Source organism: Narcine bancroftii, chromosome 3 (genome assembly GCF_036971445.1).
Source record: "Narcine bancroftii isolate sNarBan1 chromosome 3, sNarBan1.hap1, whole genome shotgun sequence".
Taxonomy (NCBI): domain Eukaryota; kingdom Metazoa; phylum Chordata; class Chondrichthyes; order Torpediniformes; family Narcinidae; genus Narcine; species Narcine bancroftii.
Genome location: NC_091471.1, coordinates 91,878,533 through 91,902,193, shown reverse-complemented (window position 1 = coordinate 91,902,193; position 23,661 = coordinate 91,878,533). Strand labels below are relative to the sequence as shown.

General features: G+C 42.2%; 1 long non-coding RNA gene across 1 annotated transcript in view; it reads right to left on the bottom strand.

Annotated features, from left to right (window-relative positions):
- LOC138756165 (uncharacterized) overlaps positions 1-23,661 on the bottom strand; it is a 25,606-nt gene extending 1,945 nt beyond the window's left edge. Inside the window, exon 1 of the long non-coding RNA XR_011352816.1 lies at positions 23,468-23,661. This is a non-coding gene — a long non-coding RNA (uncharacterized lncRNA). The remainder of the gene's footprint in view (positions 1-23,467) is intronic.

The window sequence follows — 23,661 nt, the reverse complement described above, 5'->3', positions numbered from 1 at the left end:
GTACTGGAATCTAATAAGAAAAGAAGATGACAATTGTGGACAAAGGAAATGTTTAAGTTCTTTTGTTTTTTTTTTAATATTTTATTTTTGATTTTTATCAACAAGCAATAGCAAATTATCATCACATATAAGCAATTAAATGTGAATCATTAATACATGTTCCAAATATGACTCCCTATCTCGCCTCCCCCAAACAAAACCCCTAATGGAAAATAAAAAAAGGTGAAAAAGGAAAAAAAGAGAAGGAAACAAGAGAAAGAAAAAAGAGAGAAAAGAGAAAAAGAGAAGGAGCTATCTCAATCCAATTCAACGAAGAGGCCCAGTTATTTTTATCTAAATTTCAATAAAAGGAAGAAAAATAGAGAGAAGAAAAATAAATAGAATAAGCATCTTATTTATTAAGTATTCAACCCTGCATTTTGTAAGTAAGCATTCCATACCTGCAAAAACATGTTGTATTTATTCCTATCTGGTATAAAATGAATAATTATTTGGTACAATAAAAAAGTTACTCCAAAAACTCCCTTGTTTCAGAATAGACTAATTCCTCTAACTATGGATAATTTAATTCTACAAACATGGTTCCATAAAGGGATTGGATATATATAAGATAGTTTTATACAAGGGTAATTAATATTATTTGAACAATTAAAAAATAAATATGATATTTATAACAATGCAATCTTTTGTTACTTTCAATTAAGAGGTTTTCTTAGAGAAAAATTAGATCAGACTATGACAATACCTGAATGCAGTGCGATGGAGATTCTAATTTGAAAAGGAACCTCAAAGAAGTTCACATCGGTTATGTATTCTTTAATCCAATTTGGTACTCCTAAATGGGAGTTACATAGATCAAAGCAAAGATGGGAATCAGACTTGAATATTAGTATTTAATGATAAGACCTGGTCAAACTTATGCTGTGACTGTATGACCAACACAATTAATGTAAGATATAGGCTGGTGCAATATAATATTTTGCATCAGCTACATCTTAAATTACATAAATTAAATCCTAATTTTTCTGATATGTGTTTCAGATGCGGCGAAGAAATAGGTACTTTTTTATATTCCACCTAGTCATGTTTCAAATTGAAACCTGTTTGTGGAAACTTTAAAAACTTTATTAAATCAAATTATTTGGGAACAATTGCCTCTAATTCCAGAATTGTTTATTTTGGGAAATATTGTGGTTTCTGTCTAAATATTAATTAGAATTTCCTAAAATTGTATTGGCAGTGGCCAGGAAATGTATTGCAGTTACCTGGAAGTATGATTCTCTTTTGGAAATAGGCCATTGGAATATTGAAATGTACAGCTGTGTTGCCCTGGAAAAATGACTTACAACTTAAGGAATAAACACAACATGTTTTTGCAGTTCTTTTGTTTTTAAAGTTTGTTATTTTAAATTCTTGACTATTCTAAAGTATTTTGGAGAGCAACACTGATGTAGAGTGTTGGAGGAGCTGATTATTGAAACTATGAAACAGACTCGGTGCTTGGAATGCAAGATAATACTTGGATGTGCATTGATGGTGTGAACTGTGTGATTCAAGTAGGATCCTTTGGAATAAATACATAAAGGCACACAAAGCACTAGATTTCTATGCAAGTGACCTCTCGATATAATGAAGATGGTGGACAGAAGACCACATTACACATTAAATTGGTAATGCAAGGTAATCCAGTAAAGATTCAATTGCCTCTCTTTTCGCCAGAAGTGTAGAGAATTGCAGCAAATTATAAAGACGTCTGAATGTGCTACAAGGACACTGCAATCTGACTAGTAAATGAAATGATATTTTTTGTGAATTAAAAGTAGCAAGAATCTTATAATTTCGAACTGAACTCTAATTGTTGGCAAATCACTGCACTTTCCACAGTTTTGAAGGATGTATTATTGAGAGGTCAGGCTATTTGTGGAATTGGCAAATCCTGAGGGAAAGGCTACATACTGTTACTAGAAAAGTGCAGATTGCCATGTAGGCCTGTGGAGCAATCCAAAGCCAAGTGACAAGTTTTAAACAGGCAACAAATAGAAGTACATGTTGTGAAGTGCAAAACCATTGGCAGAAAATGTGACAAAGTCTATTTAGATATTTTAAATAATGAACAGATTGTACCATGCATAGGAAATCAGGGTGGATTACAAAACTGTTTCTACACTATCAGATTCCTCAACAACAAACTAAATCATTTAGGACACTTACTTTTGAACTTTATTGATATTTTTCTCTCTCTCTCTGTTGCACAGCCAGTTTGTTTACATTTCATTATTTGTTTACATGTGTATATTGAGTACAATTTTTTTTGCACTCCCAATAAGTGGTAATTCTGCCTTTCCCACAGGATAAAGTATCTCAGGGTTGTATGTGAAATAAATCTGAAATAATGCACAATGAAGAAGGCATCAAATCCAAAGCAGTGGATAAGGTTATCAGTGCAGAGACAGACACAGGATTAGATTCAGGATGTTAAATGGACACAACATACCTTAAGCCAAACAAAGTAGAAGGAAGTGACATATCCAAGCAAAAATAATTGTACAACAGAAGTTAATATGTTTTCTATTTGACTTGGGAATAATATGTCAATGTAGCTGACAAGAGAAGTCAAAGCCAAAATAAAATGGAAAGAAAAAGAAAGGTCATAGAAGGAAACAAAAATTAATGGGAAAATAGAGGATTGGGAAGTTTTTAAAAGCTTACAGAGGATATTAGAAAGGAAAGAATGAATGTTGAAAGAAAGTTAGCAAATAATATCAAAAAGGATATTTTACAATATTTTACATCATGAATTTTATAATATTTTATGAGATCAAAAAGCAGGCAAGGTCGTGGCTGTCATGTGAGAACACTGCGCACTACCTGATAAGAAGACACACCACCTGCCAATCAAGGTTTGATCCCTCTCCACCCATTTAGTGCACACTTTGTTGTTGGCTAATTTAAATTCCTTTGTATTTGGCCTTGGGCTATGTGCCTTTGTAATTGACTTAAACCTGATAGCATCGAGCCAATGAATCCTTGTAAATTACCTGGGCTGGAGGGTCCAGCCCTCCTGTACTTGACCTTGGGCCATTAGCTGTTGTAATTGATTAGCCTGTGATGGCACTGAGCTATACACCCTGTAAATTACCTGGGCTGAACCCCCAGCCCTCCAACACTATAAAGGGCACCACATGTGCTCAGTTCTCTCTCTTTGCCATCTTTAAGGGACCACCCTGCTTCACTCCAGGTCAAGAACTGTGGAACGACACTGGAGAAATTGTTGGCAATGTGTCCGTGTGCACTGTTACAAGGTTGGTCCCTAGTAGCATAGAGACGTGCCTGCACTGACTCAAAGGAGGGCAGTATTCATATTGTTTTATTCTTGATAGTTGTATGTTCTTAGTTCATTGTGTGTTTGTATTTCATACCCAGTGCGATTTCAACCACCCCCCCCCCCCCCGTGTTTGTCCATAAATTGTACTCGTGTTCTATATTTCGGCTACCACTGTCCCACGCTCACTATAAATTATGCATGTGTGTGTGTCTGTTATCTCCATTATCATTTATCCATGCCCATCTTTTATAAATAAAATCATTTACTACAAAATTGCATTTTGAGACCTATTGAATATTTTCTCTCATAACACCTTTCTCCCTTATCTACCTATTACCTCTTGCTGTGTTCCCCCCCCCCCGCCCCGTCCATCACATCCCCCCCCCCCCAACAATTTTATTCCGGTGCCTGCCTAAATTTTTCTCTAACCTTGATTAAAGGCTCCAGCTTGAAACGTTGGTTATGAATCTTTATCATTGCTATATAAAGTAAACTGTTTGACTTGCTGAGTTTTTCTAGCAATGTGATTTTAATTCTATCACTGCATTTGCAGAATTTTGTGTTTTACTCTAATATTAAAAACTTTTTAAGAATATTAAGATTTTTAAAAAAAGATGAGTAGATATTAGACTGATAGAAAGTAACATTGGAGATGACAAAGGAACCAACTGAGTATTTTTCATTGTGGAAGTCATTACAGTATACCTGACTTTCAAGGATATCAAGGAAGAAAGGTGAGAGTGGTCATAATCACCAGAGAGAAGGTGCTTTGTGAAGCTGAACGGTCTATGTAGATAGGTCTCCCAGACCAGTTGGAATGCTGCCTTGGGTCTGAAGGAAGTAGCTATAAGAGAATACCGAGAGGCAGTAGTCATGATATTCCAATAATAAATGGATTCTAGCATGACTTCAATGACCCTGGAAAATTTCTACAGGTGTATTGTGGAGAGCATTCTGATTGCATCACTGCCTGGTATGGAGGTGTCAATGCACAGGACAGGAAAAGACTACAGAGTTGTGAACTTGGCCAACGCCATCATAGGCATCAGCCGATGAGCATATCTACAAGAAGTGTGTCAAGAAAGTAGCCTGTATCTCAAGACCCGCACCACCCATGTCATGCCCTCTTCACACTGTCACTATCAGGAAGGAGGTTCAGGAGCTTGAAGGTGAACACCCAATGGTACAGAAACAACTTCTTCCTCTCTGCCATCAGATTTCTTAATGGACAATGAAACACAGAGCACTGTCTCACTTTCTCTTCTTTTTGCACTAATCATGATTTTAAAATGTTAATTTATAGTAATGTTCGTATCTGTAATGGTGCCCCAAAACAATGAATTTCATGAGACATGTTCATGACAATAAATTCTCATTCTGGAGGACTGTAAAATTGTAAATGCCACTCCACTATATACAAGGGGCAGGAGGCACAGTAAGGATATAGAGACATATTAGTTTAACGTCAGTAGTTGGAGAGTTGTTGGTGTCAATGTCATCTACAGGTGCATGGCAAGAAAGGCCAGCATGTTTTCATTCAAGGAATATCTTGCCTGATGAATTTACTGGCATCTTTTTGAGGAAACCACAAGCAGGCAAGACAAAGGAAGATGCAGCTGAGGTTGGATTTGCCAAAGGCATTTGACAAGGTTCCACATGTGAGGCTGCTTTAATAAGCTGAGAGACCATGGAATTACAGGAAAGATACTCGCATAGCTGATCAGTGGGAAACAGAGAGTGAAAATAAAGTGATCCTATTCTGGATGGCTACCAATTACCAGCGCTCTTCCCAAGGGGTCAATGTTGGGACCACTTCTTTTTACATTGCATGTCAATGATTTGGATTGTGGGGAAAAAAAATGGCTTTGTGGCTAAGTTTCCAGATGATACAAAATAGATGGAGGGGCAGGTAGTGATAAGGAAACAGAAAGGCTCCAGAGAGACGTAGATAGAATGAGCAAAGACAGAGCAAATTAAATGCAATGTTTGAAAGTAGAAGGAATAAAAGGACAGACTGTTATTTGAATGGGGAGAAAATTAAAAATGCAGAGGTGCCAAGGGCCTTGGGAGTCCTCATGCACTATTCCTGAAAGATGAACCTTCAGGTGGTGAGGAAGATGAATACAATGTTGGCATTTATATCTAAAGGAATAGGATACAAGAGCAGGTATGCAATGTTGAGGCTTTATAAGGCACTGGTGAGGCCTAACGTGGAGTACGGTATACAGTTTTGGGGTCCTTATTTAAGAAATGATGTGGTGGGATCGGAGGGGGTTCAGAGAAGATTCACAAGAATGATTCCTGCTATGAAGAGGATTAGCAAATGAGGAATGTTTGATTGCTCTTGAACTGTACTCCTTGGAGTTCAGAAGAATAAAAGGGGAGCTCGTAGAAGCATTTTGAATGTTGGAGGGCCTGGACAGAGTCGATGTATTAAAGTTGCTCCCTATGGGAGGGGTATCTAGGACAAGAGGGCACAACTTCAGGATTGAAGGATGCCCATTTAAGCAGAGATGCAGAAGAATTTATTTCACCACAGAATGGTGAAGCTCTGGAATTTGCTGTCACGGGCAATTGTGAAGGCCACGTCATTGGGTATATTTAAGGCAGAGATTGATAGGTATCTGGATAGTCAGGGTATCAAGGATTATGGGGAGTGGGGGAATGGAGCAGCTCATGTTGGAATGGCAGACTGGATTCAATAGGCTGAATTGTCTACTTCTGCTCCTATATCTTATGATCTTATAATAAAGTCCTCCTGGAGTAAGCTAAATCTTGAAGGGGTGCAGTTAAAACCAATACACTATATGTTAGCAATGTACAACAGGATCACATATATATTAGCTGGAAACTCAACTTTCAGATTATTGTTTAGCTTGGGGATTTTTTTGCTGTTTACCATAAGGTGTCTCAGCCATATTTAAAAGTAATGCAGTCTAGTGAAAGGGGTTGATGAAGGTTTACCTCAACAGAGTCTGAGAGCTGGTCAAATTAATACATGATAATGGAGGTGCTAAGAATTGAAGGCACCGTAAGAATGAAGGCCAATTCATTTTAAAAATCTGTCATAGGATGCAATGATGATTTGACAAACACCATAAATGTGAGGCCTTGGCCTACAGGAGAGGGCCCAGATCAGAGGGGAAACAAAACAGGCTGGGTTAGGAAGGATAATCTATCTGGACTTTGTTCCAAAGTAAAAATGTGGAGAATGATCTGAAATATTTATATTTGAGTTTCATTATTAAAGAAGGCCCACAAGTGTAATCTGTTATATTGAGTGGAGTTTTGTACTAAGTAACCACCTATTTTCCATATTGTTATCTGTCTTGAATTAATTGTCTGTCAGAAGTATCAAATGGAGATGAAATACTTTGTCTCACTTTGAATGTTCTTTTGTTAATGAAGCACTTTGTTAGTTTAATTTACCAGTTATCCTGAGTATCTTGGGGAAATTTCTTTGCTCTTCACTGAATGCGAAATTCAAGCCATTATACCTTCTCCAGAGCAATGTTGAGAGTAAGGACTCCATAAAGATCTGTCTGGATTTTTTTTTCCCATTCCTTTTAATAAATTAGAAGTTTTAAAGGTATAAACCACTTTAATGGAGTGTTTCTGATGGTAGACCATGGTGCAAACCTTGGACTGTTTTCCTTTATTGGCCAGTTTATCCACCTATGGAAACATTTATTTGAAAACCTATCACTTCGGCTCTGATTAGAATGATTTTTTTTCCCCCAGAATACAATGTATTTGATGTAATATACCATCCAGCCAGAAACGTTTAAATAATTCACATTTATGGTACATTGACTAAATATCAGTTAGAATTTAGATGAATATGTCTCTTGGAATACATGAAGTACTTACTTTATTCCTTGGCAGAAGCCCAGATGTTTTCTGATTGTATCCTTTGGCAGTCCTCCCAATGGAGCCCCCCATGCCTCGGTCACTCACCAGAATACTTACCATGGCCAGCGACCCCACAGAGCTCCCTATGCTAAGCCGCTCACTGACCCTGGCCACAGACCTGACTCAGTTCTCAAAGTCTTGCCACCCACCACCCCCCACTCCCACCCAGGTCCCCCACTCCCACCCAGGTCCCAGCACAGACATGATGGAGCCCCCAATGCCACAGCAGTTCACCGAAACTCCGAACCCGGCTGCACACACAATGGAGTTCCCGACACCACGGCTGCCCACTCCCATCCAAGTCCCATCCCCTGTTATATAGTCAGGATAATGTGAACTATTTTTGTAACCGCTTAAGAATACACTCACTGTAATAACTGCAGTGCACCACTGTGAGGCATATTTATATGTAAATGTGTGTGTGTGTGTGTGAACTGTTTCCTGAGATGGTGAAAGGCATCAGTAACTAAAGCCTCCTTTGGTGTTTGAATCTTGCATCTTTAAATTATTTAAGAAGCCTCCCAAGTAACACAGAGACATAACATGGTGACAGCCATATAAGGGAATAAGAATGAAGCCATATAATTGATTATGAAGGGGAAGAAGCGAAAAAAACATTACTGAAAAAAATGGCTGGAGCAACAGCAGTTCATCCAGTGATGGACGGGGAGGCTGAAGACATTGTTGAATCGTTTAAAATGTTTCAACAGTAGTACAATTTAGCATTCAAAAGCTATTTTAAAAGAAGGTTAGTTATATACTTCTCTGGACAGGGGAGCGAGGCCTTGACTTATTTAATAGTTGGGAACTTACAGAGGTGGAGAAAAATGATCCTGAGCAGATATTTGCAAAGTTTGCTTCTCACCTTGAACCCAGGTCTAATCATAGAATTAAACACTATGAATTTCAAGGCTTAATGCAAAAGACTGATGAAATTGTTGATAACTTCCTCACTAGAATACAGCAAAATGCAGATTTAAGGATCAACTAATATGGGGGAGTGCCCATCCTGAAGTGCAAAAGTCTCTTATAGGGAAGGATAGCTTGAAGTTGGCCGAAGCTATAGACACAGTCAGAGGCTTCGAAGCCACGAGGATGCAAATAAAAACCCTATCTATCCTGACCCACCTATAGCAAAGGGAAGGAGGGGTTGATGCTATAAAGAACACAATCACAAAAGTGCAAACCCCCAAGATCTGCAGGAAGTTTGGCAGACAGCACCCCTTCGATGACTGAAACAAATGCACTGCATTCAATTCTGAATGTAGAGCCTGTGATAAAGCAAACTACTGGGCGAAGATGTGTAAATCTGGTAAGAAGAAAGAAATAATACCAGTGAAGTGAAAAGACAAGAAGATGATCCACCACATAAAAGGAAACAACAATGAGGACTTTGACACCAAGATACTGGAGATAGTACCCATACACCTTCACTGGATGTTGGGTGAGATGAAAGAAGGAAGTGAGTTGCTCAAAAGGATCCAAATACAGAGGACAATCCAGAACAAGCCTACGATATTTAACCTAAAGGTGAAGCTGGATACTGAATCATAAAGCAACGTCCTTTTACTTGGACTCTACCACCAGATGTTCCCAGAGAACATATATAAAAAGGTATCCAAAAGACCGTGCATGGGAAACTGCAAATGTCACATTAATGGCCGTTGGTGGACCCTTGATCAAGCAGCTAGGGAGAGCTAAGATCAATGGCTGCCATAAGGGAAAGAACATCCTCTGTACATTCTACATGGTAGATGCAGATGGACCTGCAATTCTAGGTCTGGATAGCTGCCAGGATTTGCAGGTGATCTCTGTCAATTATGAGATCCAGATGAGGAAGATATCTAAAAGGATCAACAGAAACACACAACAAAAAGAGGACATGATTTCCACAGAAGTACCTGCCAGGCCATGGCACACAATGGGGACAGACTTGTTCACTGTGAATCAAGAGTGTTATTTAATTGTAGCCTGTTACTACTCTAAGTTTCCATTCGGCTAAAGGGTGAAAGACCTGAAAGCATCAACTATCACCTCAGAAATGAGAGCGCTCCTTGCTGAACAAGGAATACCTAAGCAAGTAATATATGACAATGGAACAGTTCACGTCACAAGAATTCAGAAAGCTGGCTGCAGAGTATGGGTTTGTTATCACTACATCATCCCCATACTACACCAAAGGTCATGGGTTAATTGAAAGACAAGTGCAAACTAGTTAAATGTCGCAAAACAAAAGAAGACCCATCCCTAGCTCTTCTATCATTACGAGCAACACCTTTAAGGGCTGACATGGTTCCTGGCAGAACTTCTAAATGGCAGGAGATACAAAACAACTCTGCCAAGCAAAGTATATTCTCCAGAAGACCAGGAGGAAACCAGAAGGCTGGCTGACACACAAGAAGAAGGACGGCAGCATTATAACAAACATGTACAAACACTGCCAGAAGACACAAGATGTGATGAAGCAGAAAGTTTTAATACCAGCAAATACCAATATCAAGTGAGGTATCAAGTGAAGAGACCACAACCATTGATACCGAAACATCAACATAGCAGTTGCTAGGTGAAGCACAACAAGCTACATCACCAACATGTCTACCAGCAACATATTCCCAATAGTCGCAGCCAAATCCACAAGATGGTGAACAAACATACTGCCACCGTTATCGATAAGAACTATTTAAAAACTATTTAAATAAACTAGTGTAACACAGCATCTTTCAGCTACTCCTGTCGAGGAAGCAGCACCAGGCTGAGGAATAGCTTCTTCCCATGGGCAGTGAGAATGCTGAATGACCAATGGAACTGCTCACTTTTTATCATCCGAGACTCTCATTGGAACAAAGTAATATTTATTTATTTTAATCAATAAAGTACTTGTCCTGCATATGTATTATTTATCTGGTTGTGTGTTATGCCTGGTTGATTTTAACTGAGGAGCAGAGAACACTGTTTTGCTGGGTTGTTCTTGTATAGTCAGATGATAATAACCTTGCCTTGACTTGACATCTACGTCTCTTTTAATGTTCCCAGTATCTTTTGACAAATGAAATGAATATTAGTCATTTGATCGTACATGTCCTCATCATGATTTGAAGCATATGTGACTGAGCCAGCATGAATCTGATGATAGAAAGAAAAGTGAGGGTTACACTTTGATTTATTTGCAAAACTCTAAACTCTTCACTGACAACAAAATTGCATGTTTGAATGGAAAATGGCTGTTCAAAAATCATTTAATTTTATATCAAATTCTGATGTCTATAATCTAAAGTGATCCAGGGAAGGAGTTGGCTGGTGTGTGAGATGAAACTGCTTCAAACCTCCTTTTACCAGAATACTTCACTTGTTCATTTTGGGAATTGGACAGTGCTGGCAGGACAGCATTTATTGCCCATCCTTAATTGCTCTTTGAGAAGATGGTAGGAAGCTGCCTCTGAACTGGTGGAGGTGCTAACATAGGTTAGGAGTTTCAATATTTAGACCCAGTGACAATGAATTGACAGTGGTGTATTTTCAAATGGACCATAATGTGGAGGGAAAGTTGCAAGTGGTGGTGTTCTCAGTCATCTACTTCCCTTGTCCTTATTGGTAGTAGAGGTCACCTGTTTGGAAGTTTCTTTTTGGAAGATCAGCTGGGATAGAAAGGACAATATGGTATGTTTGGCAGATGTTACATACTTGTGCAGATAGAGAGAATAGCCATATAGGGGGTGATGGGATCCCCATCAAGTGCGCTGCCATGTCCTGAATGGTGTCGAGCTTTGTGATTGTTGGAGATGCACTCATCCAGACAAGTGAGGAGCATTCTGTCAAGCTGCTGACGTGTCTCGTAAATGATGGAAGGATAGGCCTTGAGATGTCAGGGTATGAGTCATTTACTAACGGTTAGCCAGCCTATCTTAGTCTTGTGTGTGGCAGGTTCAGTTGAGTTTCTTAGATATCCATGACCTCCAGGATTCTACGAGATCTGGCAATTATAATCCCATCAAATGTCAAGGGGAGGTAGTTAGACTCACTCTTGATGGAAATGTCATTGCCTGACACTTTTGTGACATGAGTATTATTTGCTATTTTTCAGCCCATGGAGTTTCAAATGGAATTGAGGATTATTGAATCTTCAGCAAATATTCCACTACTGATGCGCAGCACCCTTAGCATGGTGGTATTTTTCCTCATTTTGGTCTTAAATGATTTATTTATATTGTGACCCTTCTTCCAATCTAATGAATTGTATGAGCTGCGTGGTAAACCACTGTAATCTATTATTATCTGCTCAAGCATGCCAATTGGCCAGTTATACTTGTGGCTCCTCCCCACAGGTTCCTGTAAAAAGGTGACTGTTCCACAGCCCCCTGCAACTCAATGCAGGACAGCCTATTGGCTGCTCCTCAATAGTTTCCTGAGTGATTGATGTTGCATAATTTTAATTCACTTGAAGTTTTCTTCAATGGAGCAGATCCTCAAACCAGAAAAACTGTAAATCAACCCTCAATCGCCTGAGGCATCTACCAGCTTCAAACTCTGGCTGCACCATTTTGAAGCATTCCTGCAGGCTTCTTCTACCATCATGCCATCAGTGACTGACAAACTGCAAGTACTGCACTTCCAGGTTGGCATCCCTTGTACTCCATGATCAGGGACACCACAATGTACCAGGAGGCCATGGACCTTCTCAAAGGGCAAATCATGCATAAAATCAACATTCTCTATGCTAGACACCTTCTAGTGACTCAAAAACAACAACCCAGTGAGTCAAAGGCCGAATATCTTTGGGACCTGTGAGCATATGGCAGGGCCTGTTAATGCAAAGCTTTGTCCACCGTGGATTATACAGAGGACCTGATCTGGGACACCTACATCGCAGGGATCAGGTCAAAGTACATATGACAGAGACTTTTGGAGCAAGGAAACTCAGTCTGTGGAGAGCAGTCGAGCTGGCAGGTATGTTGGAGGTAGTCCTCGAGAACATGAAGGCCTACCCGAATGACAATGTAACCACCTCGTGGGACATGCCATCACCTCCCCGCTCTACTAACAACCAGATTACAGCAGCAGTGCTCCATGAAAGTCCTCCCAATGCTCTCGACTGGGTCTGGTAACAACCCGACCACAGCTGCGGTGTTCTCCAAAGTGCTACTTTTGCGGCCTGCACATGCATCAGAGGAAACATTTCCCAGTGAAGGATTCAATCTTCTCCAGCTGTAGAAAGAAGGGCCACTACGCCAAAGTGTATGCCCAAACCCCTTCCTAGCAGTGCCACGTGCAGATCGTGGGGGTCATCTTCCAAAGCACTGCCATCACCTGGGGCCAGAAGTGCCACATGCGATCCATGGGGGGCACCATCTTCAGGACCCAGTTGCACCACATGTGGGATGTGGAGGCCACCACCATGGGCATCATCTTTTGGATCTGTCAACTCCACATGCGAGCCCTGGGGACTGCCATCTTGGACGCCATCATCTTCTACTGCAGTGAGGTGCAACCACCCGACTCTAGCCTCCATCACCCTCAACCAGGAGAGTTTGCATCAACTCAGCAGGTTAATGATGGACAAACAAGGTGAGTAGCCATGTGGCAAGTTGCTTGTTCAATAGCAGGAACACAAAAATTTTTATAAATCCAGACACAGTGCAGGGCCTCTCCCTCACAGTAAAGCCATTGAACCAGAACATCTCCTTGGCATCCAAGTCATATACAGCAGATATTTAGGGTTTCTGTATTGTGATTTAACAGTGCAGGATACTGTATATGACAACTTTAGACTCATGATAATGTTGCAGCTCTGCACTGCTGTACTGTTGGGGCTTGACTTTCAATGTCACCTTAAAGCCATGACGATGGCATTTGATGCCCCCATCGACCCCTTACAATTCAATAGCCACCCCCCTGCCGTACATGTCCACCAACCAAACTACTCACCATGCATGATTTGTGGTCTCTCCACACTTAAAGTGTCCTGTCCTTCGCTATTCGCCAACCTCACCCCTGACTGCATGCCCATCGCCATTAAAAGCAGATGGTGCAGCCCCAGGGACAGGACCTTCATCCGGGCAGATGTACAGAGCTTACTTAAGGAAGGGGTTATTGAAGCCAGCAACTGCCCTTGAAGAGCGCAGGTAGTGGTAGTGAGGAATGGGGAAAAGAACAGAGTGGTCATCGACTACAGTCAGACGATTAATAGATACATTCAAATGGACACATACCCCTTTCCATGAATTGCCGACATGGTCAACCAAATTTCCCAGTATCGGGTCTTTTCGACCATCGACCTAAAGTTGGCATATCATCAGCTGCCCATTCGCTCAGAGGACCCCTAGTATACGGCGTTCAAGGTGGATGGCCACCTCCACCATTTCCTGTGGGTTTCCTTTGGCATCATGAGTGCCATCTTGGTCATCCAGCAGTTGCGGGCCACTTTCCCATATCTCGATAACGTTACCATCTGAGGCCACAACCTACAGGACCATGATTCCAATATCCACAGATTTCTTGAGACAGCCAAGCTCCTTAATCTGATGTACAACAAGGCCAAGTTTGTGTTTCGCACAACTTGCTTGGCCTTCCTTGACTGTCTCATGGAGAATGGTGAAATTGGCACAGACCCAGACCGCATGAGACGACTCTTGGAGCTTCCCCTCCCAAACAGCCTCAAGGCCCTGAAGAGGTGCCTTGGGTTTTTTCTTATTATAGACATTGGGTCCACAAATAAGCAGACAAGGCCCGCCCTCTTATCAAAACTATGTCGTTCCCTTTGGCAGAGATAGCCTGTTTCCATGCTGTAACTATTATATGGTTAGAGAAGGCTTGTGCAGCCTTCAACTGCATCAAGCCTGACAGTGTCAAGGTCACAATCTATGTTGTGGATGAATTCACACCTCTTTTCAGGTGGATAGCGATGCATCAGACTTCGCCCTGGCAGCCACCCTTAATCAGGCTGGCACATTTTTTTCACATACCCTGCAGGGCCCCAAGATTTGACACTCCTCAGTTAAAAAGAGGCCCAAGTAATTGCCGAGGCAGTGCGGCACTGGCACCATTAGCTGGCCAGTAAGAAATTCATCTTGCTGATTGATCAACATGCTTTCGTGTTCATGTTCTACAATAAGCACTGGAGCAAAATCAAAAATGATAAAATACTGTGTTGGAGAATAGAATTATCCACCTATAACTATGACTTCCTGTACCGGCCGGGGAAACTTAATTAACTGCCAAATGCACTGTCCCGTGGGACTTGTGCCAGAGCTCAGATCGACCGACTGCAAAACCTCCATAATGATCTCTGTCATCCCAGAGTCACCAGGTTCTTTCACTTTGTTAAAGGGCACAACCTGCTGTACTCCATTGACGAGATCAGGATCAGGACCAAGAACTGCCAGGTCTGTGCTGAGTGCAAGCCCCATTTCTACTGGCCAGACAGGGCACAACTCATTAAAGCCACTTGCCCCTTCGAGCAACTCAGTGTCAACTTTAAAGGACCCCTGCCCTCCACTGACTGTAACATACTTCTTTAACATCAACGACGAATACTTCTGCTTTCCATTTGCCATCCCCTGCCTGGACATGACTGCTGTCACAGTCATCAAGGCCCTGTGCAGTTTCTTCACCCAGTTTGTCTTCCCCAGCAACTGGGGGCCTTCCTTTATGAGTGACAAGCTGCACCGGTACCTGTTGGCCAGAGCCATTGCCATGAGCAGGACCACGAGTTACAACACTCGGGGTAACAGGCAATTGGAGAGGGAGAATACTACGGGCTGGACGGCAGTCCTCCTGGCCTTGTGGTCCAAAGGCCTCCCAGTTTCCTGCTGGCAGGAGGTTGTCCATTCTACCAGATCCCTGCTGTGCACCCCACTAATGCTATACCACATGAATATATGTTTTCCTTCCACAGGAAATCTGTGACAGGTACCACACTATCAGAATGGCTGTGTCTTACCCGGGGCCCTGTCCTGCTCTGGAGGCATGTGAGGAATCATAGGTCTGACCCATTGGTCAGAAGGATCCGCCTCCTCCATGCCAACCCCCAAAATGCCTATGTGGCATATTCAGACAGACATGAGGACACCATTTCCATCAGGGACTTGGCTCCCTCCCTCAGGGGCCCCGGAGACCACTGCTCATCATCCCACACCCTCCTCACCATTAAAACGTACATGATGCACCTGACCTCTGGGAGTCCGCCTCTGCCATGGCGGAGGATACACCAGGAATGACGCCCACCCACCAGCACAATAATGATGAATATGAACAGGCACCTGGGATCGTCCAGGACTCTGCTGCAGTCGCAAACGACACTACGAAGGTCCTAGCGAACGACCAGACCAACTGAAAGGCTGAAGTCATGACTTTTAAATTACAAACTTGTAACTTTGTAAGTTCCACTTCACCCCACAGGAGTCTTTTCAAAAACAAGGGGTGAATGTGGTAAACCACTGTAATGTATAATTATTTGGTCAAGCATCCTTATTGGCTGGTTGTACCTGTGGCTCCTCCCCACAGGCTCCTTTATAAAGGTGACTGATCCACAGCCCCCTGTAACTCAGTGCAGGACAACTGAACAGTAGGGATATGCTATTTCTCAAGTGAATTAAAGCCTATTGATTTCTCCACAATAGTCTCCTGAGTGATTGATGGTGCATCAAGCTATTCGCAATGTTTTCTCCTCAACATAGGAGAAACAAAAAACAGATTGGGTGCTGGATTTGTGGGATGTGATGTTCAGTCTGCAATAGTAACCCTGAGCCTCCTGCTGCCTGCCTCTTTAATTCTTCATCCCACCCCAAATCTGACCTATCTCTCTATGCCTTCCTTCTCCATTCCACTGAGGCCAAAACAACCTTCTGTGGGGGCAAATTGCAGATTTTAGGCACAATATCTAGTTTTTCTCTTTCTGTCTGTTTGGGACTGACTATTTTTGCTTGTCAATATTTTTATTCTGTTCCACCCCCACCTCTGTGCTGCTGGGTATGTCCCACAGTTTTGTTGTCAGAAACACATAAAATAGACAACAAACCTAATTCAAATTGATACATTAAAGCATGATTGGACTGAGCCTATCCTATTTCCATTGTTCTACTTGTTCCTCCCTCACCTTTTCTACCACTGAAGCAACCCTGTTTCCTCTTTTCCCTGTTTCTAATGAATAGTCTGAGACCTTTTCCCAGGGAGTAGGAGCTGAAGAGTCACATTATAGAGGCTTTTAAAACCATGAGAGACTAGATGGTCACAGTCTTTTTTCCAAGGTATATTTTTCTAGAACTAGGGGGCCTAGGCTTTGAAATCTCAAAAGCATCTGAGGGGAAACTTCGTTACTCAAAGGATGGCCCATACATGGAATGAGCTGACCGAGGAAGTGATAGAAGCCGGTAAAGATTTTGATGTGCAAAAGACATTTTGACAGATGGAAGGGTGAAAAAGGTCATGGATGAAATGCAGGCACATGAGTCCAGCCAACTTGGTTGGCATGAACAAGTTAGGCCAAGAGGTTGTTATGTGCTGTATAACTCTATAAAAAATGTTAACTTTTTCTCTTTCCATATCTGCTGCCTGATATGTTGAGTGTTTTCAGCATTTCCTGCTTTTATTTCAAGCAACCAATTGTTATTTTTTTTACTTACCAAACTATCTAGCCCTATCATATTTTTGTATGCTTCATGATATCTTCCCTGAACTTGATATAATAAAAGACCAGGCAACCCAATCGCACCTCATTACTCTCACAGACAGATACATCAACAACTCCTAGATAAGTGAAGATGAGGCCAAATGAGTTTTTCCTTGTGCTCGTTCACTCACAGATTACTGCTCAATCCGTCTGGCCATTATGCCCTTCAGGGTTTCACGGCTAACTAACTCTGTCAGGGAGCCATCTCTTGGTGATTAGCTTTACAGTCCCCTATTCAGTGCCTTACCGTGCTCTGTGTTATCTAGCATTGAATGGTTACCTGCCATATCAGTGGAAGGCAAAACTGCGGACAAGAGAGAACAAGAATGTACATGGAGAGTTTCAGACCATATTTTAAAAGTCAGATACCAATTAATAGAGATGTGACTAAATGGGGTATTTATTTCCAGAGACTAGTGCTGAAGCTAATTTGGATCTTGCTGTCAGAACAAACAGGCTTTTCCTCTGAGGTACAATTTCTCACAGGGACTCACCATTTCTTGGAATCATTTGTACTTGCAACATCTGCCATTGTTATTAAACAGTGGGTATACTTGTGACAGGCAATGAATTGAAACACTGTAGTACTTGAATACAATTGTTAAAATATGCAAATGAGTTAAGTGTATTGTCTTGAGCAATACCTTTTACAGCAACTGTTCATTTCCCTCATCAAAGGAACACATTTACCAGTTCTGACCATCTGCTTTAGCAACAGTTAAAATAATTTAAACATCCAGAACAGCTGTTATTTCCAAGATTTAAGACCTTATTTTAATGAAGTAGGGTTTATTACCAATGAAAAATAAATATTTTGTTAAAGAATATTTGATTACCAACAGTATTAATAATGAAACATAATAAATTATAATTTGAATTGCTCATATATGGAACACAATTTAAGAAATAGAAGCAGGAACAGGCCACGGAGTCCCTCTGCTAAGGATATAGTTAATAATTTTTTTAACTCAACCACGATAAACCCTCGGCAATTTCTCTAATATCCAGAAATCTATTCATTTCTTGAATGCACTCGATCAGCAAGCCTTGGGGGCAGTATTTCAAAGATTCATCATGACCTTGGTGAGGAAATTTCTTCTCATCTCTGCCCTGAATAGCTGACCCTGATTTTGAGCCTCTGATTCTTGATTCCAGACATTTCAGCCAAGGGAAACAACAATTCTGTTTCTCCACCGTCAAGCTCTGGATGAATTTAGAAGCATGAGGATCATCATTCATTCTTCTAATATCAGCCTGCAGCTAAAAACAACCTGCTGGAGAATCTTGGCAGGTTGAGCAGGATCTGAGGGGGATAATGATTTTTCTTGACGTTTCAGGTTGAAACCTTTCATCAAGATTGATCATATGAGACTACTGTCGTTAATCTTCTCTGAATATCCGCCATTATTATGAACCTACGCCATACCAAAACATAGAAATACTGGAGGAATTCTGCAGGTGTCACAGCGTCCATAGGAGGTAAAGTTATATAATTGATGATTCGGGCCTGAGCCCTTCTTCAAGGCAAAAAGCAGGTGGATTCCTGAATTAAAAGGCTGGGGAGAAAGGGGGAGAAGCACAGATCAACAAAGAGTGATAATTGGACGAAGATAGGACAGGAGAGTAAAGGTGAGAATTGATCGTGAGAGGAGCAGCTCTGTGAATACAGAGCTGAAGGAAAGGAAACGGGAAAACTTGAAAGGGAGAGAAAGAGAGAGACAGATAGAGTGAGAAGAAAGGAGAAAGAAGGCAATGGAAGGCGAATGGAAACCAGAAAAGTCGATGTTAATGCCATCCAGAATATGTTGTTCCCCCACTTTACAGGTGGACCCAATCTGGCAGTGCTTGAGACCATGGCCAGTCATGCCACTATGGGAATGGGGTGGGGGAATTGAAATTGGTTTTCAGTGGGAAAACTTCACTATTGCGGTGGATAGAGCTTGATGAAATGATCTTCCAGTCTGCATCCAGTCTCTCTGATATAGAGGAGACCACAACAGGAGAACCGGATGTAGTAGATGACCCCTGCAGATTCCCTTCTATCCCTATTTCTCTTCCCCCTCTCTCTCTCTCTCTCTTTCTCTCTCTCTTTCTCTCTCTCTCTCTCTCTCTCTCTCTCTCTCTCTCTCTCTCTCTCTCTTTCTGTCTCCTTTCCTCCAGCTCTGCACTCACAGAGCCACATCCCTCCCCAAACAATCCTCAACTTTCCTCTCCTGTCCTCCTATCCATATCTGGGCTCCTCCCCTTCTCTTTCTTTCCTTCTCCCAAGCCTTTTAAGTCAGGTGATTGATTGCTTTTGCCCTTGAAGAAGGGCTCAGGCCCGAAACGTCCTATGGCCGCTGTGAAGCATGCTGGGTTCCTCCAAACACACCAGCTTTTGTGCTTCAACTTATGCCATACTCCCTTTATCAGAAGAATATCCTTCATTAAGGAGAGATATCACATATGATATTCCAGCTGGATACTCATTAAACTTCTGCATAATTTCAATAAACCTCTATTTTGATTCTCTAAACATCTCATGATAAAAGTCCAACATATCATTTGAATTCTTAATTGCTTGTTGAATCTTTCAGTGATTTATGTATATTATTCCTAGGCTCCTCTGAATATCAACATCTTACAATCTTTCACCATTTAAATACACTGTTCTGCATTTTTATTTTCTCTGCAAACTGAATGACTGCACATTGTTCCACATTATATTACATCTGTGAGTCCTTGGCTCAGCCTCTTTTTATCTACACAGCTACTTGCTTTATATCTTCAGCAAACTTGGACATATTACACAAGCGCCCTCATCCAAGTCACGTATGTAGGTGTGAAGGGTTCAGAGAGCTCATTGCTGTATCTGACCCGACCTTGTTGGTTTTCGTGCAGTTGGATAATCATGTTGAGGAACTTTGGGGGACATCCGATGCGCTCTAGTATTTGCCAAAGCCCTTTCCTGCTCACGGTGTCGAAGGCTTTGGTGAGGTCAACAAAGGTGATGTAGAGTCCTTTGTTTTGTTCTCTGCACTTTTCTTGGAGCTGTCTGAGGGCAAAGACCATGTCAGTAGTTCCTCTGTTTGCGCGAAAGCCGCACTGTGATTCTGGGAGAATATTCTCGGCGACACTAGATATTATTCTATTTAGTAGAATCCTAGCGAAGATTTTGCCTGCAATGGAGAGCAACGTGATTCCCCTGTAGTTTGAGCAGTCTGATTTCTCGCCTTTGTTTTTGTACAGGGTGATGATGGTGGCATCACGAAGGTCCTGAGGCAGTTTTCCTTGGTCCCAACAAAGCTTGAAAAACTCATGCAGTTTGGCATGAACCCTTCTCCATTAACAATGGCATGAAGCAAGGCTGTGTTCTCGCACCAACCCTCTTTTCAATCTTCTTCAGCATGATGCTGAACCAAGCCATGAAAGACCCCAACAATGAAGACGCTGTTTACATCCAGTACCGCACGGATGGCAGTCTCTTCAATCTGAGGCGCCTGCAAGCTCACACCAAGACACAAGAGAAACTTGTCCGTAAACTACTCTTTGCAGACGATGCCACTTTAGTTCCCCATTCAGAGCCAGCTCTTCAGCGCTTGACGTCCTGCTTTGCGGAAACTGCCAAAATGTTTGGCCTGGAAGTCAGCCTGAAGAAAACTGAGGTCCTCCATCAGCCAGCTCCCCACCATGACTACCAGCCCCCCCACATCTCCATCGGGCATACAAAACTCGAAACGGTCAACCAGTTTACCTATCTCGGCTGCACCATTTCATCAGATGCAAGGATCGACAATGATCGCCAAGGCAAATAGCGCCTTTGGAAGACTACACAAAAGAGTCTGGAAAAACAACCAACTGAAAAACCTCACAAAGATAAGCGTATACAGAGCCGTTGTCATACCCACACTCCTATTCGGCTCCGAATCATGGGTCCTCTACCGGCATCACCTACGGCTCCTAGAACGCTTCCACCAGCGTTGTCTCCACTCCATCCTCAACTTCCATTGGAGCGCTTTCATCCCTAACGTCGAAGTACTCGAGATGGCAGAGGTTGACGGCATCGAGTCCACGCTGCTGAAGATCCAGCTGCGCTGGGTGGGTCACATCTCCAGAATGGAGGACCATCGCCTTCCCAAGATCGTGTTATATGGCGAGCTCTCCACTGGCCACCGTGACAGAGGTGCACCAAAGAAAAGGTACAAGGACTGCCTAAAGAAATCTCTTGGTGCCTGCCACATTGACCAACGCCAGTGGGCTGACATCGCCTCAAACCGTGCATCTTGGCGCCTCACAGTTTGGCGGGCAGCAACCTCCTTTGAAGAAGACCGCAGAGCCCACCTCACTGACAAAAGGCAAAGGAGGAAAAACCCAACACCCAGCCCCAACCAACCAATTTTCCCCTGCAGCCGCTGCAACCGTGTCTGCCTGTCCCGCATTGGACTTGTCAGCCACAAACGAGCCTGCAGCTGACGTGGACTTTTACCCCATTCATAAATCTTCGTCCGCGAAGCCAAGCCAAAGAAAGAAAGAAAGATGTAGGTGTGAAAATTGGAGGCTTCAAAACCAATCCCGTCAACACTGCATTGAGTATTGTCTCACAACCAAAAAAATACTTTTGTCAATTAAATTTAAGGACTGGTTAAGCACAGGCACTGAGGCTTTGGGTATGGGAAATTGTGTCTCATGAGCTTGATTGAGGTTTTGAGGAGTTGACCAAGAAGATTGATGAAGGCAGGCTGATTATTAGCCATCTGTATGTCTGAGGAAGGGTCTTTTACCAAGTCCCACATTGTAGGTTGGTCCGGAAGGTCAAATCACTTGGGATCTAGAGTGATCAGGCCAATCAGATGCATAACTGGCTTGATGTAAGAGAGAATTAGTAGTAGCAGATTTTTTTCTCAGACTGGCTGTCTGTGATCAGTAGTGTGCCACAGGGATTGCTGCTGGATCCACAACAGTTTGTCATCTTGAATGACAGTTTAGTTTGGCATGCTTACTAAGTTTGAATATGAAACAAAAATTGTGGTACAGTGGACAGTGAAGAAGGCTATCTAGAATTACAACGGGAACTAGATGAACTGGGAAAGTGGACGAAGAAACTGATTAACTCAGGGAAGTGCGAGGTACTGCACTCTGGTAGGTTAAACTAGGGTATGACTTTCACAGTGAAATGGTAGGATCTTGGGAATGTTGGAGAATGAAGAGACATGGCAGACAGATGCATAGTTCCATGAAAATGGTAATATAGGTAGAAAGAGTTGTGAGGGAGATGCTTGGTACCCTTTCTTTCATCAATCATGGCACTGAGTATAACAGAAGATACATCATGTTGCAAATGTACAGGATGTTGGTGGGATGGCATTTGGAATATTGTGTGCAGTTTTGGTCACCCAGTTATAAGAAATATATAATTAAGCTGGAAAGGGGACCAACAAGATTCACAAGAATGTTTCAAGTACTGTGGGTTATGAATTGTAAGGAGAAGCTGGATAGACTAGGACTTTCCTCTTCGGAAGCATAGGAGGTGAATGGGAGGCCAAATAGAAGTTTATAAAATCATGAGGGACAGAGATAATGTAAATCAGTGGTTTTAAAACTGTCCCACTAAGCTCACATTCCACGTTAAACAACCCCTATGCCATAAGAGCTCTGTGATTAGTAAAGGATTGCTTAAGGTGGTATCTAGGTTTAAAGAAAAAGTTTGAAACCCACAGTTTAAATCATACCTAATTGACTCATTATGTGCACGGTTTCATAACTCCAAAGGAAATGGGCCAATGACAACTTTCCTCAAGCAAAATATTTCTGTAACAATTGGGTCTAGAGCAGTGATTCTCAACCTTCCCTTCCCACTCACATACCACCTTAAGCAATCCCTTACCAATCACAGAGCACTCATGGCATAGGGATGTTGGTTTGGGGGGGGAAGTTTGAAAATCACTGATGTAAATAGTCAAAGACCTTTTGCCAAAGTGGGTGCATCTAAAAATGGAGGGAATCTCGAGAAAAGGGAAGATTTAAAAGACATTTATAACTTTTTCAGGTTTTCGCACGAAGATCATGCTCCAGCAGTCATGACTTGGGGAGTGCAGCTGGCACGTTTAGATGGCCACTTGAACATGCCAGCTGACTGATAGCCATTTACTAGCGAACGTCGGCTCCTCGGGACAGTGGTCTAGTCCCACCCACACTGCCTTGATGTCATTGCAGCGCGTCGGGCTGATGTGGAACAACAGAATCTGGAGCATGGAGGACAGAAGAGAAAGTGGAGCAAGGTTAGGTTGGACTGGCAGCACTGTAGTGGAGAGGAAGGCAGCACAAATGCTGTGCTGACAAACCCGTGATGAGACTGGCAACAATGGTGGGGGGGAGTAAAGTGTCCCCACTGGCAGCGACGAGAGTCTCTCTGGCTGGACATTCAACCAGGCACGTCGGACGGAAGGTATGCACGTACATCAAAGAAGCAGTGGGCTGAATGCACCAGCCAATCTCCACACTCCTCCCCAAGTTACTCCGTGTATTCACATCTCTCTAGAACGATACAAAAGTGTCACTAAACAGTTGAAAAAAGATCACTTGGTTACCACTTTGAGTTCTCCACAGTTTAAGACCAAGGCACAGTTCTCTTTTTACGACATGGTTTGAGATTCCTTTCCTTCTGACTTCTGACTTTTTATTTACGTGACTTTGGGTTGGAAACTGTTCTATTATCAGTGGCTCTTGTTTGCCATCTGCAGGATTCCTTGCCCCCTTTCCCCAGAGATGATGAGACGCCCAC